The sequence below is a fragment of the Tursiops truncatus genome, chromosome 5 (assembly GCF_011762595.2).
Source record: "Tursiops truncatus isolate mTurTru1 chromosome 5, mTurTru1.mat.Y, whole genome shotgun sequence".
Taxonomy (NCBI): domain Eukaryota; kingdom Metazoa; phylum Chordata; class Mammalia; order Artiodactyla; family Delphinidae; genus Tursiops; species Tursiops truncatus.
In genome coordinates, this window is record NC_047038.1 from 577333 (window position 1) to 585981 (window position 8649).

Sequence of the window (8649 nt, forward strand, 5' to 3'; positions counted from 1 at the left end):
AACCACTGGGCGCGAAGTTTGAGCTTAGACCATCGACAGCGTAAGCGACGTGCACTCCTTATCGTCTCTCCTAACTGGAAGCTGCCCTGCTTTCTGAGCGCTGGTTCTGTGCACAGCCGCCCTCCTGAACTCACCTGTGGCTTCTGTGGTTCCTGCTTGTTCCAGGGCCGGCACGAAGTTGCAGGGGGGCCTGTGTGCGTGCGCGCGCGCGTGGTCTGGGGGACACGCGGACGGGGCATGGTGGGCTCTGGAGGCCAGGCCCGGTGAGGCCTGGGCCCGAGCTGTCATCACTGGCGAGGGGCCGCCAGGCTGGGGCCTCGTTCTGAGGAGAACTGCGTCTGTCTGCGCGTCTGTGCCGTCGTCCGTGCTGTCTGTGGCTGTTGCCGAGAGTGCCTGGCACTTGCGGGCACTGGGTGGGTGTCAGGATTTGGGTCACTAAGAGGAACTTGAGTCTCCCTTGGGGAAGCCAGGACACAGCCCAGCACCCACCACCCCAGGGCCCCCGCCGGCACCTGCCGGGTTCACCCTGCCCGGCCAGGCAGCCTGAGGTGTTCACCTGCAGGGATGGTGGCCTCAGAGAGGGTGGGGTGGCCGCAGTGGGGATCCTCACTCACCCAGATGCCTCCTCCGTAAGAGCCCCAGGCTGCCCACCACCCAGGCCCCCTCGAGGTGCCCCCTCCCCCTGTCACCACGGGTCCAGCGGGGCAGCTCCCACCTCTGAAGCCAGGCAGCCTTTCACAGGCTGGGGAGGCTCGGGGCTCAGCGGCCAGCAGGAGTGGGGTCCCCAGGCCCCAGGAGGCAGGGTAGCAGGAAGCAGCCTGGTCCCTGGCCCCACCTTGAGCTTTCCCGGGGCACCAGGTGGACTTGAAGGTCCGCCCCGGCCAGGGAGGGTCTGGGAGCAGCGCAGCGTGGGGACGGCCTGGGGGACGGCCTGGGGGGCGGCCAGGCCCCAGCGTGTGGTCTTGACGTCGGGTGATGGCGTCTCCCGCCAGAGTCCTCCTGCCCCAGTCCCTAGACCGGGGGCCACCAGGGCGACCCTGCTCTGCCCAGGGCCGGCACAAGGCCCTGAGTGGGAGGTGTCCCTCTCTGGCGTCCCCGTGTCCCACCACGCCAGCCGGCGGGCAGCTCCCGACCTCAGCCATCCCTCAGGGTGCCTGCCTGAGGGCCGGTCCAGCCCAGCCTCTGGAACTAAAAGGGCCCAGCACAGGGTGGACTGGCACTGCCCACCCGCTTCTCCCGTGGAGGGCCCAGCCGCGGACCGCGGCGTGCCCACCAACGCCAGGCCCCAGCTCCCCTGGGCCGACCGTGGGCCCACGTGGAGCTGCCACAGCTCTGCCAGGGCACAGGGGCCGGTAGCCAAGGCCACCTGGCTAGAGTGCGACCCTGGCCGGTGCCCCACAGCCACCACCCACCCCTCCGACTGCTGGGCGTCCCCATCCGCCCATTCACACTTGCCACCGCATCCCAGGGGCAGAGACCAACGACGAGGGTCCGCAGGTGGCGAGAGGCCTGAGGCCTGGGACCCCCAGCAGGCACCTTGGCCCTGCACCCGGGTGGGGACCAGTCTGCCCCCTGGGGGAGGGGGCACCTGTTGCCGACAGGGGTCCTGGAGTAAGAGGGGTCTCCTTCGGAGACGGACCCCAGCAGCGTTCACGGCAGCTCAGATAGAAAGAGCCCCCCAGCAGCCCCGCCTCTGGGCTCAGTGCTTGGCCTAACTCTGCGGAGAGCAGGGGAGGGTCCCTCGACGGGGAGCAGGCCTGGCCTGGGGGGCTCTCGGCCATGGGGCAGAAGGGCTGGGGCAGCCCATGAGGTGGGTGGGTGGAGCTCTGCCAGGAGCACAGGCGGTGCGCAAACTGACGCCCAGCTCTGCGTGTGGGGGTGAGAGCAGGTGGCTGGGCCACTGGTGGAGAGCGGTGGGGGGAGGGAGGGAGGGGCACTGTTGGCCAAGGTCAGCTGGGGGAGGGCCCGAGGGAGGCCCTGAGGCCTGTAGGGTCATCACTGCTGGCCCGGGGCAGGTGGGCCCTGAGCGTCGGGCACAGCTGAGGGAGCAGCACAGACCTGCTAACCCCAGGCTCCCTGAACGGGGCCCCGGGGGGACGGCTGCAGCAGCCCCACTCCCGGCTCCAGCTGGGGGCGCCCGGGGTCTGAGCTTGCCGGGCCCAGGGATTCCATTCCAAAGAAAACCAGTGTCCACAGCGCGGCCTGGGGTAGGGGCAAGGGCCAGCCCCGTCCTCCCCACGGCCACCCGCGCACCCCTCTTCTCCTGTGAGTCCAGGGGGCCCAGGGCGGCTACTCCTCCGTGGTCGTCCCAGCCAAGCCAGATGGGCCCAAGGACTGGTTTTTTCCTCAGCAACTTCCAGGACCTTCCATCTGTCAAAACACTCACTGCTTTTATTGGAAAGCTGGTCCCCAGCCCTGAGCTCGGGCTGCCACCCCTGCCCTGCCCCCACCCGGGTACCAGGCCCCCAGGGGACGGTGCACTGGGCAGCCTGCCACAGCCCTGAGGCAGCAGTGACCACCCGCTGCTCAGATGGGGACACCGAGACTCGCGGGAGGCGGGGGTGGACGTGGGCGGGTCTGGCTCCTGGAAATCCACGTGTCCCGAGAGCAGGACGGAGGTGGCCTCTCTCCCCAGCCTCGCGTCCCCAAGGGCCCAGCCTGGCCCTCACCAGAGGGACCTCCGCTGCCTGCCCTCTGCCCGCCCAGCCCCAGGCCTCCTGCCTGTGCCTGGGTGGGAGGGGACAGGACTAACTCCGGGCCCGCCCCCCCACCCAGCTGCAGCTCCACACCCAGGGGACAGGCCCAGCTCACACCGGATGGGACGCACCGGGGTCAGCTGTGGGCCAGGGGCAGGCGAGGGAGAGTGGCTGGGAAGAGCTACTTCCTGGAGCAGGGCCACGGGGCAGGGGCAGGCTGCTCTCGAACGATCAGGGGCTGTGGGTGTGGGTTTGGAGGAAATGCCCTGGGACAGCCAGGAGATACAAGGCAGGTGGGGACCTCCAGTGTCCTGTGAGACTGGACGTTTGCCGAAAACCATGCATTTCCTCCTCAAGGACAGGAAGGAGGGGGTCTGCCCCGTCCCCACCTCCAGGCCCGAGGGCTCTGTGCTCTGGGCACCACACACCAGCTCTGACCCTGCTGTCGATTTGGGGCTGTTCTCCTCCGTGGGACATCTTAGTTTCTGGACCCAGTGAGGACCATCAGACACCAGCTGCCCTGGACCGAAGGCCTTTATCAGAGTGAGGAGGGAGTCCGTCCTCCCGAGTGGGGGCCTCCTGGGGGTGCACTTCTCTCCTGACCCCCCAGGGGCCCACCAGCCTCTTGATCTGGGCCCTGCCCTGGCCTCCACCCCTGGCAAAGTCCAGGGCACCGGGCAAGGAGAGTCTCACCTGAGCCAGGTCTGGGTAGGGCAGGCTTCCAGGTGAAGAGGACATGGTGCCGGGGCAGCCAAGACACTCCCCCCCGGGGCTGACCTTCCCAAGGAAAGTCAGTAAACGTGTATGCAAACAAACCACAAGTGAGGAAAGTATTTACAACTCATGTTGTAGATAAGTCTAATTCCTTAATACATAAAGAGCTCTTACAATATAAGAAAAAGACCAGCCATAATTTCCCAAATAGAAAACGAACAAAGACACGTCCCAGGACAGTGTGCAACTTCACTAGTACCAGCAGACAGGCACACACAGAAGCGCCGTTTCTCACTGTGACATTGACGTGAATTGGGAAGTCTGATAACCAGTGTCTGGGTGGCTGTGGGGAAATAGCTCTCGTAGACGCAGTTGGGAGTGTAAATTGGCCAGTTGGGGAATATCTCCCCAGATTACACAGAGGCTATTCCACTCCTAGGAAGCACCCAGGACAATGACCGAGGACAACCCCGGGCTGAGCTGCTGTTTGTAAGAGCAAAAGAGGGGAAGGCACGTGGATGGGGAATAAACAGTGACTCATCCCCACGCTGGAGTCCCATACAGACATCACCAGACCCCTGGCCATGTGAGAGGGACGCAGGAAGCACGGGTGCCCCGGTGGGGGGGCGGCTGCCGGGCTGGGGGTCTTGTGCCCCTCCCTTCTGTCTCTCTGCGCCTCTCGGAGATGGTTCCAGGCCGTCTGGGATGCCCGCCAGAGACATCCCTTGATTCTATGACGAAGCCCCTCTGGCTTCTGTTGGAGTAGCCTGCGGGGGCCGGGAGCCTGGAGCAGAGGTGGACTCGTGCTTGGGCCCCGGTGCTTCAGGTCTGAGGCCAGAGGGTCAGGAACACAGATGGGGGCAGGGTGTCCCTGCCAGGGCCACTGGGCGAGGCGGACTGGGCTCCGTGCCATGACCAGGGCAGGCCTGGATGCCGTGCGCCAGAGGAGAGGCCGGCAGGGCAGCCCGGGGAGCAGGGATGGTCACGGGGGCCCGAGGTCCTCCTCCGGGTGCCGGGCGCCGGCCCAGAGGACCAGATGGTTCTCTTTACGAGGGGAGCGCTGGCGGCCAGGGGCAGAGAGCCCGGAAAAGCCTGCAGCTGGCCCTCGTCTCCATGCTTCTCCCTGATGTTGTTTTTTGCTGGAAAATCAATTCTGCAAATCCAGCTGGGCCCTGGCCCGGAGCAGCTGGGGGCGGAGCAGCTGGTTCTCTGGCAGATGCGGACCCAGTGCCTCTTCCTGCCTCCTCTGGGCCCTTTCTGGGCCCAAAGCGGGGAGGCGGGGCAGGAGGGGGCCAGCCGGGCAGAGACTCAGAGGGCGCAGGTAGAGAGAGCCTGCCCCCCGCCCCGTGTCCTACTCAGGCCACCCCCAGGACAACTGTCCCAAGCTCCGGCCCAGGGCCCGGCGCATTCACAGACCCTGGCAATGGGCACCCACTCACTGTCCCCATGGCCCTGAGCCCCAGATCCAGGGCAGAGGCCGGAGGGCAGCCACCACTGGGTTCCTCGAAGGACCACGGCGGGGGCAGCCCTGATGGAGGGGAGGCCAGATGGCCGGGCCTGCAGATGGGCGGGCAGTCTGACCTCGGCCCCCACTCCTGCACCAGGTTCTGCTTTGCTCTGCAGATCACAGGACCGCCAGCGGGGTGTGCCCTGACCCCCCTGTGGTCCCGGCCCCTCCTTGGATGGAGCCCATGACGGGGACACGCAGATCCAGCCGTTTTCTCCCTCGTGGGCTGCGCTTTTGCAGTCCAGATGTTTAAGGAGCCATTCCACCCCGATTCCGGCCACAGGGAGATGCCGTCCACAGAAGGGTGTCCTTTCCCATTGACTCGTGTCCCCGTGGCATCTCAAGGTTCCACGCACAGATACACAAGTGCACACAAGCACACACACCCCGAGCCAGCTCTCTCCGGGTTCTCTTCCGTTTGGCCCCATCTCTGTCTCTGTTGCTACGTCTGCTTTTTAACGTGCCTTCGAGTTTTATAAGCTCAAATTCACAGACCCGTTAGCCCGTATACACTTGGAGATAAGAATCTGCTGACGATAAACAGCTGGCGTTTTGACCAGGCTGCAGTGAACCCCAGTGCTCCTGTGCAGAGAAGGTGTATTTCAGTGCTACCCCCCCGACGCCACCCACCGACAGAGACCGGTGGTCGCGTCCTGATGGGTCAGCGCCTCCCCAGAGGCCGGTGGCCTTTGCTAATTGCTCGTCAAGCTTCTTTCTTCTGGAGTCGGCGCAGTGTGTCGCACACTGGATCTTAAGATCGGGGAGGGTGTTGAAGGACGTTTGCTCACATGTCTTTCCGTGGGTTCATCAAAGCCATTTGTGAGCCACCGGCAGAGCTCTTGGTGTGAAACGGCCCTGCCGTCTTCTGACGGGTCCTGGTGGAGCCAGGATTTCTGTGCCGATGCCTATTGGCACACGTCGGCAGGCTTGTCTCTTCCTTTCCCATAGCCCGACCCCTTCCGTCATGCTCCCGCCTCGTAGCTGTGGCTGTGACTCCCAGCCTCAGCCCTGCGACCTCCATTCCCAGAGGGAAACCCTGGCTGCCAGGGTGGGACCCGCTGAGGTCACAGGGTGTGCGGAGGGGCTGCCCTGGGCGCTGAGGGGCACCTGGGGCCCACGGGGGCCCGAGGTCAGAGGGAAGCTCCTTGCCTCCCCGCCGCCCTCCCTGCAGCCCCCAGCCCCTTCCAGCCTGTGCCCGAGACCCTGGAGTCACCCGGACCGCCCCCTTCGCTAGCCCACACCCCGAACCGGCAAGGCCGGCGGCTGTTTCCTCCAAGCACGTCTGGAAGCCACCCCCTTTCCCACGAGGTCAGCCACCTTCGGGCTCTCGGGTCCCTCAGCAGCCTGGGCGTCCAGGCAGGGCCGGACGGGCTCCTGGGGCTGCTGGTGATGAGGTGAGGGACCCCCGCTCCAGGTGCAGGCCTGTGGGAGGGGATCCCAGGACGCGGTGCAGGGCCTGAGGACATGGGGCCTGGCGGCTCTTGGGCTCCTGACTTAGGCCCTGGAGCCGATGGGGGCTGCTCCACGAGGCAGTGACGTGTCACAGGGGCCACCTGCGGGGTCGGCCTCGAGACCACAGGCACTGGCCACACCTGCCAGTGACCTCCAAGGAGTTGGGGACAGGAGCTCCGGGTGGGGTGCTGTCCCCTGAGGCCAGGCATCAGGTCAGGAGGGGGCAGGAGAGGTTTCTCCTTAAAGATGGGGGTGATCAGAGGCCCCAGGGTGAGCGCTGAGAAGCCTCCAGGCCCGGAACCAGCCACTGGACAGAGCAGGTGCAGGCCAGGCCCAGAGGGGCAGCGCCATCCTATCTGTCACCCTCGCAAGATGGTCTGCGGTGGGCACTGGCCCAGGGTCTCGCCCAGTGGGGTTGGGCTGGGGCCCAGAACTTTGCCCTCCCTGCCGCAGAGCGGCCGTGTCTGCAAGGCCTCCTCCCCGCCAGGTGCTGCCCCACCCGGCTGGGAAGGGTGCCCGGCGAGGGGTCCCGGAGCCCCTGGAGCAGCACGCTGGGCCTGACCCCCGCCTCCCCACCAGTCAGCGTGCGGGTGACAGGAGGGTGTCTCAGACACGTGAGGTTTTACGAAATCAGCTCCCCTGAGCCCACTGTCAGGAAGCTACTGAAGGATGTGCTTCAGCAAAATGAGTGTGAAAACCCAAGAAGAGGGAGTCGTGGGCTCGGGAAATAGGGCCGCCAACACGGGGAGTTCTGAGGGTGACCCGTGTCTCCAATCTGAGGAAAGGCCCAGATTCACTGATTCATTCCCACCCTCACACGCTGGGCACGGGGCAGAGAACAAAACGGACGAAGGGCCGGCCTCCGGAAGCTCACACTTCTGCAAAGGCAGTTAGACCAAAAAAGGGCTCAAATTAAAATATCAAGTTTCAGCTCTGACATGGAAAGACCTCAGAAGCGTCAGCCCTGTCCTTACAACAAGGAAAAGTCAACAGGGTTTCCTGGACCCATTCCAGAACCGAGGTCACAGGGCAGAGCGCCACCCTGAAATCTGGGGGGACAGCTGACAACAGCATCCCAGCTGAGAGCAGATCCCCGGAGCCGAGGCCATGGGAGCAGAAGCTGGTAGGAAGCGTCCCAGGGGGCAGGGCGGCCCCGAGAGAGGACGCCTCCAGGACAGAAGCCTCGCCGCCCCCAGTCACCGGACCCCCGACCAACACGTGCGCTGTGAGCAGCTGTCCCGCCGAGCTCCGTGCGCACACCCGACATCTGGCTCCGACCCGCTGGGCGAGGCCCACGCTGACCTGCCCAGGCCGGGGCTGACGGATGATGTGATGAAGTGATGAAGCCACTGTCAGATTCCTGGACGCGTCTCCCAGCCTCTGCACGTCGCAATTCTGTGGCCATACCAAGAGTAGAGATGCAGGGACTGGGTGATAACTGGGCCCAGGGAAGGGACGAAGGGCGTGTGTCCACACACAGCAGACGTACACCTAGTGCTCTCAGCAGCCCCTACAAGGCCCGGAGGGGACATGCCCGGGCAGAGGGCTGGTGTCTCTACGGGAGCTCGGGGCTGGGCCAACCATCGACACTGTCCTCTATGGGGGACACCTGGGGGCCCTGTCCCTATAGGGCCACCCTTCAGCCTGGGGGACGCCTGGGGGCCCTGTCCCTATATGGCCACCCTTCAGCCTGGGGGACGCCTGGGGGCCCTGTCCCTATACGGCCACCCTTCAGCCTGGGGGACACCTGGGGGCCCTGGTCCCCGTAGGCGGCCCCGTGCACCTCCTGGGCTGACGGTGTAGGAGTCGCCCCACCTGCACTCACTCCTGGAGATGAGGCTGGAGTGTCTTTTTCTCCTAGGAGATTTGAATCAGAGTTAATCTCATAAAATGACTGCAAGGTGCACCTCCTTTCTTTCTGTCCTGTGGAATCAGTTGGTAATTCGTGTATTTTCTACTTTAAATATTTTTTAGAACTAACCATTGATGCCACTTGCAATTTTCTTTCAGGAAGTTGTTTTTTTAGTTCGATTTCTTAAGTCATAGAGCAATTCAGATCTTTTACTCTTTGCCTGTTTTAGCAAAAGTGTGTTTTCCTTTTTTTCTAAATTCTCATCAGAAAGTTGTCATCACATTCCCTGTCATTTATTGACATCGCCAACTGTTGTAACAGGCTCCTTTTCAGTCCTGTTCTGGTGGTAAATTCCTTTATCTGAATTTAGTCATTTTACTAATTTAGAGAACCAACCAGCGAACTCGACACTCTTCTATATATTTGCG